The sequence below is a fragment of the Oncorhynchus masou genome, unplaced genomic scaffold (genome assembly GCF_036934945.1).
Source record: "Oncorhynchus masou masou isolate Uvic2021 unplaced genomic scaffold, UVic_Omas_1.1 unplaced_scaffold_1832, whole genome shotgun sequence".
Taxonomy (NCBI): Eukaryota; Metazoa; Chordata; class Actinopteri; order Salmoniformes; family Salmonidae; genus Oncorhynchus; species Oncorhynchus masou.
The window spans coordinates 95496-107700 of NW_027008345.1; the positions used below are offsets into that span (position 1 = coordinate 95496).

General features: G+C 40.9%; 1 long non-coding RNA gene across 1 annotated transcript; it reads left to right on the forward strand.

Moving 5' to 3' along the window:
• The first annotated feature begins 628 nt into the window (after window positions 1-628).
• LOC135532354 (uncharacterized) lies at window positions 629-11818 on the forward strand. Its single transcript, XR_010454338.1, has 2 exons — window positions 629-667; window positions 4346-11818. It is a non-coding gene; the product is annotated as an uncharacterized LOC135532354 (long non-coding RNA).
• The last annotated feature ends 387 nt before the right edge of the window (window positions 11819-12205 follow it).

A 12205-nucleotide genomic window follows, 5' to 3' on the forward strand; every position in this document is an offset into this window, starting at 1 on the left:
TGAGACAGGGAGGACAGTCACCAGGTATAACTACACTACAGTGTTGAGACAGGGAGGACAGTCACCAGGTATAACTACACTACAGTGTTCAGCAGGTATAACTACACTACAGTGTTGAGACAGGGAGGACAGTCAGCTACACTACAGTGTTGAGACAGGGAGGACAGTCACCAGGTATAACTACACTACAGTGTTGAGACAGGGAGGACAGTCAGCAGGTAAACACTACAGTGTTGAGGCAGGACAGTCACCAGGTATAACTACACTACAGTGTTGAGACAGGAGGACAGTCACCAGGTATAACTACACTACAGTGTTGAGACAGGGAGGACAGTCACCAGGTCACTACAGTGTTGAGACAGGGAGGACAGTCCCAGGGGTATAACTACACTACAGTGTTGTACAGGGAGGACAGTCACAGGTATACACTACAGTGTTGAGACAGGGAGGACAGTCACCAGGTATAACTACAGTGTTGAGACAGGGAGGACCGTCACCAGGTATAACTACAGTGTTGAAACAGGGAGGACAGTCAGCAGGTATAGCTACACTACAGTGTTGAGACAGGGAGGACAGTCACCAGGTATAATACACTACAGTGTTGAGACACAGGATACAGTGCTGGCTGAGGACATGAAGAAGAAGGAACAGGGTACACAGTCACCAGGTATAACTACAGTGTTGAGACAGGGAGGACAGTCAGCAGGTATAACTACAGTGTTGAGGCAGGGAGGACAGTCACCAGGTATAACTACAGTGTTGAGAAAGGGAGGACAGTCCCCAGGGATAACTACAGTGTTGAGGCAGGGAGGACAGTCACCAGGTATAACTACACTACAGTGTTGAGACAGGGAGGAAAGTCACCAGGTAAACACTACAGTGTTGAGACAGGGAGGACAGTCACCAGGTATAACAACACTACAGTGTTGAGGCAGGGAGGACAGTCACCAGGTATAACTACACTACAGTGTTGAGACAGGGAGGACAGTCAGCAGGTATAACTACACTACAGTGTTGAGACAGGGGAGGACAGAGTAAACACTACAGTGTTGAGGGGAGGACAGTCACCAGGTATAACTACACTACAGTGTTGAGACAGGAGGACAGTCAGCAGGTATAACTACACTACAGTGTTGAGACAGGGAGGACAGTCACCAGGTATAACTACACTACAGTGTTGAGACAGGGAGGACAGTCAGCAGGTATAACTACACTACAGTGTTGAGACAGGGAGGACAGTCACCAGGTATAACTACACTACAGTGTTGAGACAGGGAGGACAGTCAGCAGGTATAACTACACTACAGTGTTGAGACAGGGAGGACAGTCAGCAGGTAAACACTACAGTGTTGAGGCAGGGAGGACATTCACCAGGTATAACTACACTACAGTGTTGAGACAGGGAGGACAGTCACCAGGTATAACTACACTACAGTGTTGAGACAGGGAGGACAGTCACCAGGTAAACACTACAGTGTTGAGACAGGGAGGACAGTCACCAGGTATAACTACACTACAGTGTTGAGACAGGGAGGACAGTCACCAGGTAAACACTACAGTGTTGAGACAGGGAGGACAGTCACCAGGTATAACTACACTACAGTGTTGAGACAGGGAGGACAGTCAGCAGGTAAACACTACAGTGTTGAGGCAGGGAGGACAGTCACCAGGTATAACTACACTACAGTGTTGAGACAGGGAGGACAGTCACCAGGTATAACTACACTACAGTGTTGAGACAAGGAGGACAGTCACCAGGTATAACTACACTACAGTGTTGAGACAGGGAGGACAGTCACCAGGTATAACTACACTACAGTGTTGAGACAGGGAGGACCGTCACCAGGTATAACTACAGTGTTGAGACAGGGAGGACAGTCACCAGGTATAACTACACTACAGTGTTGAGACAGGGAGGACAGTCACCAGGTATAACTATAGTGTTGAGACAGGGAGGACAGTCACCAGGTATAACTACAGTGTTGAGACAGGGAGGACAGTCAGCAGGTATAACAACACTACAGTGTTGAGACAGGGAGGACAGTCACCAGGTATAACTATAGTGTTGAGACAGGGAGGACAGTCAGCAGGTATAACTACAGTGTTGAGACAGGGAGGACAGTCACCAGGTATAACTACAGTGTTGAGACAGGGAGGACCGTCACCAGGTATAACTACAGTGTTGAAACAGGGAGGACAGTCAGCAGGTATAGCTACACTACAGTGTTGACACAGGGAGGACAGTCACCAGGTATAACTACAGTGTTGAGACAGGGAGGACAGTCACCAGGTATAACTACAGTGTTGAGACAGGGAGGACAGTCAGCAGGTATAACAACACTACAGTGTTGAGACAGGGAGTACAGTCACCAGGTATAACTACACTACAGTGTTGAGACAGGGAGGACAGTCACCAGGTGTTGAGACAGGGAAGACAGTCAGCAGGTATAACTACACTACAGTAAAAAAGAAAGCATTAGAATGTTGTTGAGACCACAATCCAGTCCAGTTATTGGTTGTTGGGTCTGTGTCCTGGGCTATTCTACTACAGTGTTGAGACCACAATCCAGTCCAGTTATTGGTTGTTGGGTCTGTGTCCTGGGCTATTCTACTACAGTGTTGAGACCACAATCCAGTCCAGTTATTGGTTGTTGGGTCTGTGTCCTGGGCTATTCTACTACAGTGTTGAGACCACAATCCAGTCCAGTTATTGGTTGTTGGGTCTGTGTCTTGGGCTATTCTACTACAGTGTTGAGACCACAATCCAGTCCAGTTATTGGTTGTTGGGTCTGTGTCTTGGGCTATTCTACTACAGTGTTGAGACCACAATCCAGTCCAGTTATTGGTTGTTGGGTCTGTGTCCTGGGCTATTCTACTACAGTGTTGAGACCACAATCCAGTCCAGTTATTGGTTGTTGGGTCTGTGTCCTGGGCTATTCTACTACAGTGTTGAGACCACAATCCAGTCCAGTTATTGGTTGTTGGGTCTGTGTCTTGGGCTATTCTACTACAGTGTTGAGACCACAATCCAGTCCAGTTATTGGTTGTTGGGTCTGTGTCTTGGGCTATTCTACTACAGTGTTGAGACCACAATCCAGTCCAGTTATTGGTTGTTGGGTCTGTGTCCTGGGCTATTCTACTACAGTGTTGAGACCACAATCCAGTCCAGTTATTGGTTGTTGGGTCTGTGTCCTGGGCTATTCTACTACAGTGTTGAGACCACAATCCAGTCCAGTTATTGGTTGTTGGGTCTGTGTCTTGGGCTATTCTACTACAGTGTTGAAACCACAATCCAGTCCAGTTATTGGTTGTTGGGTCTGTGTCCTGGGCTATTCTACTACAGTGTTGAGACCACAATCCAGTCCAGTTATTGGTTGTTGGGTCTGTGTCCTGGGCTATTCTACTACAGTGTTGAGACCACAATCCAGTCCAGTTATTGGTTGTTGGGTCTGTGTCCTGGGCTATTCTACTACAGTGTTGAGACCACAATCCAGTCCAGTTATTGGTTGTTGGGTCTGTGTCCTGGGCTATTCTACTACAGTGTTGAGACCACAATCCAGTCCAGTTATTGGTTGTTGGGTCTGTGTCCTGGGCTATTCTACTACAGTGTTGAGACCACAATCCAGTCCAGTTATTGGATGTTGGGTCTGTGTCCTGGGCTATTCTACTACAGTGTTGAGACCACAATCCAGTCCAGTTATTGGATGTTGGGTCTGTGTCCTGGGCTATTCTACTACAGTGCCATATCTTTATGTGCTGGGATCTGAGTGTTTTCCAAATGAATCACAAATTTTAAAACAAAGTTGTCTTTATTGCTTATGTCTTCACAGCGAGAGTTAATAATGCTTGGTGTGATCACCTTTGGCAACAATTAGAATACAACACGTCCTTCTGTGTGTTACCCTTAGGGCGACATTTAAACATTGTTTTTGTCGTTATTACTCAAGTTTAGTACATTTATTTGAGAGTCATTGATGGACAGAAATATTCAGACCTTGTCTCTAATTTTCATGCAAATATAAACAGGACTGAGACTGGACCCATCAGGAACACTCAACAACTCTATTCCAGAGTTAGGTTTCAGAAGACTGCTCCCTTCATATTTTTCTGATCCTAACAAACTCCCCAGTCCTTTCCGATGACAAACATGCCCATAACATGATGCTGCCACCACAATACTTGAAAATATGATCCAATTTAATCAAATGTTTTAATCAAATTATTATTTAAAATGTTGTTAAGCAGCAAAATGTGAAGACTGTATGAGGGGTGTGTAGATTTTCACGAGGCAGTGTAAATACGACCGTGGTTTGATTGTAGTCTGTTTATCTGTTTGTCTCCGTAGATATCCAGCACCTAGAGCCTCCTCTAGATGGAGAGATCTACTTCTGCTGAGGAGACCCCTCTTCATCTCCTGTCAATGCAACGTCCCTCTCACCAGCTGAATGGAAGGCCAAGTTGCCAAAGTGCCCTCATCGTCAAACCCTCTAAGTCATCACAAACACTCCCAACTGACACACAATAGGAAGTGGAAAGTCTCTCATCATGTGAGTCATAAGCTCCAGCTGCAATGTTCTGTCTCAGTGCTCACTACAGATTGGCTCCTGACTGTCACCTGCTAAAAATATATAACAATAAGGACACTGCTTCTATGTTAGATACTGTAGGTTAAAGATTGTCTATAACAATAAGGAAACTGCTTCTATGTTAGATACTGTAGGTTAAAGATTGTCTATAACAGTAAGGACACTGCTTCTATGTTAGATACTGTAGGTTAAAGATTGTCTATAACAATAAGGACACTGCTTCTATGTTAGATACTGTAGGTTAAAGATTGTCTATAACAATAAGGACACTGCTTCTATGTTAGATACTGTAGGTTAAAGATTGTCTATAACAGTAAGGACACTGCTTCTATGTTAGATACTGTAGGTTAAAGATTGTCTATAACAATAAGGACACTGCTTCTATGTTAGATACTGTAGGTTAAAGATTGTCTATAACAATAAGGAAACTGTTTCTATGTTAGATACTGTAGGTTAAAGATTGTCTATAACAGTAAGGACACTGCTTCTATGTTAGATACTGTAGGTTAAAGATTGTGTACAACAGTAAGGACACTGCTTCTATGTTAGATACTGTAGGTTAAAGATTGTCTATAACAATAAGGACACTGCTTCTATGTTAGATACTGTAGGTTAAAGATTGTCTATAACAATAAGGACACTGCTTCTATGTTAGATACTGTAGGTTAAAGATTGTCTACAACAGTAAGGACACTGCTTCTATGCTAGATACTGTAGGTTAAAGAATGTCTACAACAATAAGGAAACTGCTTCTATGTTAGATACTGTAGGTTAAAGATTGTCTACAACAATAAGGAAACTGCTCCTATGCTAGATACTGTAGGTTAAAGATTGTCTATAACAATAAGGACACTGCTTCTATGTTAGATACTGTAGGTTAAAGATTGTCTACAACAATAAGGAAACTGCTTCTATGTTAGATACTGTAGGTTAAAGATTGTCTATAACAATAAGAACACTGCTTCTATGTTAGATACTGTAGGTTAAAGATTGTCTATAACAGTAAGGAAACTGCTTCTATGTTAGATACTGTAGGTTAAAGATTGTCTATAACAATAAGGACACTGCTTCTATGTTAGATACTGTAGGTTAAAGATTGTCTACAACAATAAGGACACTGCTTCTGTGTTAGATACTGTAGGTTAAAGATTGTCTATAACAATAAGGAAACTGCTTCTATGTTAGATACTGTAGGTTAAAGATTGTCTACAACAGTAAGGACACTGCTTCTATGTTAGATACTGTAGGTTAAAGATTGTCTACAACAATAAGGAAACTGTTTCTATGTTAGATACTGTAGGTTAAAGATTGTCTATAACAGTAAGGACACTGCTTCTATGTTAGATACTGTAGGTTAAAGATTGTCTATAACAATAAGGACACTGCTTCTATGTTAGATACTGTAGGTTAAAGATTGTCTATAACAATAAGGAAACTGCTTCTATGCTAGATACTGTAGGTTAAAGATTGTCTATAACAATAAGGACACTGCTTCTATGTTAGATACTGTAGGTTAAAGATTATCTACAACAATAAGGAAACTGTTTCTATGTTAGATACTGTAGGTTAAAGATTATCTACAACAATAAGGAAACTGCTTCTATGTTAGATACTGTAGGTTAAAGATTGTCTATAACAATAAGGAAACTGCTTCTATGTTAGATACTGTAGGTTAAATATTGTCTATAACAGTAAGGAAACTGTTTCTATGTTAGATACTGTAGGTTAAAGATTATCTACAACAATAAGGAAACTGCTTCTATGCTAGATACTGTAGGTTAAAGATTGTCTACAACAATAAGGAAACTGCTTCTATGCTAGATACTGTAGGTTAAAGATTGTCTATAACAGTAAGGAAACTGTTTCTATGTTAGATACTGTAGGTTAAAGATTATCTACAACAATAAGGAAACTGCTTCTATGCTAGATACTGTAGGTTAAAGATTGTCTATAACATTAAGGAAACTGTTTCTATGTTAGATACTGTAGGTTAAAGATTGTCTACAACAATAAGGAAACTGTTTCTATGTTAGATACTGTGCTCCTGATGTGTTTGACATGTTGCAATAATCTCAATACATTTTACATTTGATGCTATTGATCACATGAATCATCTTTTCTGGTGCATGTCCAAGATCGATAATCAATATGTTGTTTATACAGATCAGTCTACACAATATTGATACTATATAGTCCCATAAGAACTGGAGAAAACTCAAAGACTGATGTCAGTTGATCGTTGTTGTGGTTCAATGTTTAAGAGCCACTTGTTACTAATACCTGAAGAACCAGAGAACACATATGGAACCATGTTGTAACCAAAAATACGTTAAACAAATCAAAATATATTTTATATTTCAGATTCTTAAAAGTAGCCGCCCATTGCCTTGATGACAGCTTTGCACATTCTTGGCCTTGTCTCAACCAGCTTCATGAGGTAGTCACCTGGGTGTTTTTTTAATCGAGGCACACCTATTAATTAAAGTACATTGTGGATTGTCTTTCCTTCTTAGGGCTATATTCAGTATACCATTCCTATTTGGTAAATGACCAAGTCCACATTATGGAAAGAGAAACGACAGCCCATCATTACTTTAAGACACGAAGGTCAGTCCGTATGGAAAATGACAAGAACTTTGAAAGTGCAGTCGCAAAAACCATCAAGTGCTCTGATGAAACTGCCTCATGAGGACCGCTACAAGAAAGGAAGACCCAGAGTTTCCTCTGCTACAGAGGATAAGTACATTAGAGTTCGCTGTATCTCAGATTGCAGCCCAAATAAATGCTTCACAGAGTTCAAGTAAGAGACACATCTCAACATCAACTGTTCAGAGGAGACTGTTTGAATCAGGCCTTTGTGGTCGAATTGATGCAAAGAAACCATTACTAAAGGACACCAATAGGAAGAAGAGACTTGCTGGGCCAAGAAACACGATCAATGGACATTAGACCGGTGGAAATCTGTCCTTTGGTCTGATGAGTCCAAATTTGAAATGTTTGGTTCCAACCACCATGTCTTTGTGAGATGCAGAGTAGGTGAACGGATGATCTCCACATGTGTGGTTCCCACCTTGAAGCATGGAGGAGGATGTGTGATGGTGCTTTGTTGGTGACACTGTCTGTGATTTTATTTAGAATTCAAGGCACACTTAACCAGCATGGCTACCACAGCATTCTGCAGCGATACGCCATCCCATCTGGTTTGCGCTTAGTGGGACTATCATTTGTCTATCAACAGGACAATGACCCAAAACACACCTCCAGGCTGTGTAAGGGATATTTGACCAAGAAGGAGAGTGATGGAGTGCTACATTAGATGACCTGGCATCCACAATCACCTGACCTCAACCCAATTGAGATGGTTTGGGATGAGTTGGGCCACAGAGTGATGGAAAAGCAGCCAACAAGTGCTCAGCATATGTGGAAACTCCTTCAAGACTGTTGGAAAAGCATTCCAGGTGAAGCTGGTTGAGAGAATGCCAAGAGTATGCAAAGCAGTCATCAAGGCAAAGGGTGGCTACTTTGAAGAATCTCAAATCTCAAATATATTTGTTCTTTGTTTAAAACTTCTTAGGGCTGAGATCCCGTTAACGGGGTCGATATGACAACAGCCAGTGAAAGTGCAGGGCACCAAATTCAAAACAACAGAAATCTCATAATTAAAATTCCTCAAACGTACAAGTATCTAATACCATTTTAACTTCTTGCGTCGAGCAATCCCGGATCCGGGATTCTATTTATAGCCTCAAGCTCATTAGCATAACGCAACATTAACTATTCATGAAAATCGCAAATGAAATGAAATAAATATATTTGCTCTCAAGCTTAGACTTTTGTTAACAACACTGTCATCTCAGATTTTCAAAATATGCTTTTCAACCATAGCTAAACAAGCATTTGTGTAAGAGTGTTGATAGCTAGCATAGCTATAAGCCTAGAATTCAGCCAGCAACATTTTCACAAAAACAAGAAAATCATTCAAATAAAATCATTTACCTTTGAAGAACTTCAGATGTTTTCAATGAGGAGACTCTCAGTTAGATAGCAAATGTTCAGTTTTTCAAAAATATTATTTGTGTAGGACAAATCACTCCGTTTTGTTCACGTTTGGCTATGAAAAAAACCTGTATCCAGTTATAGCCTCAAGCTCATTAGCATAACGTAACGTTAACTATTTATGAAAATCGCAAATGAAATGAAATGAATGTGCTAGCTCTCAAGCTTAACCTTTTCTTAACAACATTGTCATCTCAGATTTTCAAAATATGCTTTTGAACCATAGCAAAACAAGCATTTGTGATAGCTAGCGTAGCATTTAGCGTTGCATTTAGCGGGCAACATTTGCACAAAAACCAGAAAAGGATTCAAATAAAATAATTTACCTTTGAGGAACTTCGGATGTTTTCAATGAGGAGACTCTCAGTTACATAGCAAATGTTCAGTTTTACCTGAAAGATTCTTTGTGTAGGAGAAATCGCTCCGTTTTGTACATCACGTTTGGGTACCAAAAAAACCCGAAAAATTCAGTCATCAAAACGGCGAACTGTTTTCCAAATTAACTCCATAATATCGACTTAAACATGGCAAACGCTGTTTAGAATCAATCCTCAATGTGTTTTTCACATATCTCTTCATTGATATATCATTCGTGGTAGTCTCCTTTCTCCGGTGAATCGCTTGGAAAAAGACGTGCAGTTGAAGATGACGCACCAATTTCGACGGAGGACACCGGGCGGACACCTGGCAAATGTAGTCTCTTATGGTCAATCTTCCAATGATATGCCTACAAATACGTCACAATGCTGCAGACACCTTGGGGAGACGATAGATAGGGCAGGCTCATTCCTGTCGCATTCACAGCCATATAAGGAGACAATGAAAAACAGAGCCTCAAAAATCCTGCTCATTTCCTGGTTGCAGTTTCATCTTGGTTTTGCCTGTAGCTTCTGTTCTGGGGCACTCACAGACAATATCTTTGCAGTTCTGGAAACGTCAGTGTGTTTTCTTTCCAAAGCTATCAATTATATGCATAGTCGAGCATCTTTTTGTGACAAAATATTGCGCTTAAAACGGGCATGTCTTTTTATCCAAAAATGAAATAGCGCCCCCATAGATTTAACAGGTTAAAGGTAATCGTGTTGTTAATCCCACCACAGTGTCCAATTTCAAATAGGCTTTACAGCGAAAGCTCCACAAATGATTATGTTAGGTCAGAGCCAAGCATCAGAAAAACAGCCATTTTTCCAGGCAAAGAGTGGAGTCACAAATCTGAAATGGAGATAGAATTAATCACTAACCTTTGATGATCTTCATCAGATGACACTCATAGGGCTTCATGTTAGACAATACATTTATGTTTTGTTCGATAAAGTTCATATTTATATAAAAATATCTCAGTATACATTGGCGTGTTATGTTCAGTAGTTCCAAAAACATCCGGTGATATTGCAGAGAACATCAATTTACGGAAATACTAATTTTAAATGTTAATGAAAATACAAGCGCTTTACAGCGAAAGCACCATAAACTATTATGTTAGGAGAATCTATTATGTTGAAGAATCTAAAATATTAAATATATTTTGATTTGTTTAACACTTTTTTGGTTACTACATGATACCATATGTGTTATTTCCTAGTTGTTATGTCTTCACTATTATTCTACAATGTAGAAAATAGTAAAAACTAAAAACCCTTGAATGAGTAGGTGTGTCCAAACTTTTGACTGGTAATGGTATATAAATCCCCAACGTAACAACAGGTCCAATCATGACGTCCGTCAGAATGGGGAATGCAAACAATTGTGCTAATGAATGCTAAAATTAATCATTTTCACCTGACAGTATATTTGACTTGTTAACCTTTCTTAGGGCTGCTCTGCCTGTCTGTCTGTCGATTTTATTTCATATGTGGGTTCATTGTCCCCACGATGAGTATGGAGTATGAAATAATACAACATAATGAGTAGTCGGGAGTTAGTTCCTTATTAAATGAAATAAATAATTTAATAGAAACACAATGTGGACCCCTCAATGGGCTCTGGTTAAAACTAGTGCACTATGTAGGGAATAGGGTGCCATAGGGCTCTGGTCTAAAGTAGTGCACTATGTAGGGAATAGGGTGCCATAGGGCTCTGGTCTAAAGTAGTGCACTATGTAGGGAATAGGGTGCCATAGGGCTCTGGTCTAAAGTAGTGCACTATGTAGGGAATAGGGTGCCAAAGGGCTCTGGTCTAAAGTAGTGCACTATGTAGGGAATAGGGCTCTGGTCTAAAGTAGTGCACTATGTAGGGAATAGGGTGCCATAGGGCTCTGGTCTAAAGTAGTGCACTATATAGGGAATAGGGTACCATTTGGGACCCTTGTTTAGCCTTCAATATAAAGATGAAGTGTACAAAATACAACCCAACATCTTGTCAGGATGATCCACAGGTGGTTTTCGACCTCTGTCTTCGGGTTGAAAAGTTCCTGTAACTTTAATACACTGATCAGGGTTTACTGTTGAATATTCCCAGAATATTGAGGGAAGCAGGAATCAGCGATCCTCAGATCTCTGGAAAACCAGGGAATCAGCAATCCTCAGATCTCTGGAACACCAGGGAATCAGCAATCCTAGGATTTATGGAAAACCAGGGAATCCGCAATCCTCAGATCTCTGGAACACCAGGGAATCAGCAATCCTCAGATCTCTGGAAAACCAGGGAATCATCAATCCTCAGATTTCTGGAAAACCAGGGAATCAGCGATCCTAGGATTTCTGGAAAACCAGAGAATCAGCAATCCTCAGATTTCTGGAAAACCAGGGAATCAGCGATCCTCAGATTTCTGGAAAACCAGGGAATCAGCAATCCTCAGATTTCTGGAAAACCAGGGAATCAGCGATCCTCAGATTTCTGGAAAACCAGGGAATCAGCGATCCTCAGATTTCTGGAAAAACAGGGAATTATTTTGAAAGTTACTGGAATTCTGCAACCCTGCTCTGTTTGGAAAGGAAAGACGTGTCTTTAATTAAGGTAGAGAAATGTTCTCTTTCTGAAACTATGAATAAACAAATATGTAAAATAAAAAGACTGATGTAAAAGTCTGAATAATTTGTTTTAGTGTTGATCTGTGATTTATGTCAGTGTTTTATGACGATACGTTATCTCTGATTCCCAGCTGTTTGGTGGAATGTCACGAAAAGTCATATTTCCCTCATAATAAAGAACTCTTATGGAAGTTAATCTGATTAAAATGTCTACTCATTTACTTCTTCTACTGTTAGTTAGTGGGGATGGTGATACTACCAATATAGTAGACAATGGCCCTGTTGTTAGTTAGTGGGGATGGTGATACTACCAATATAGTAGACAATGGCCCTGTTCCAGCCTGTTGTTAGTTAGTGGGGATGGTGATACTTAACATAAACACAAAGTGTACCCCTCAATGGGCTCTGGTTAAAAGTAGTGCACTATGTAGGGGAGTGGTTGCACCCTACAGGAGGAGGGAGGGGACTGGTTGAACCCTACAGGAGGAGGGATGGGGACTGATTGCACCCTACAGGAAGAGGGAGGGGACTGGTTGAATCCTACAGGAAGAGGGAGGGGACCGGTTGCATCCTACCTGAAGTGGGAGGGGACTG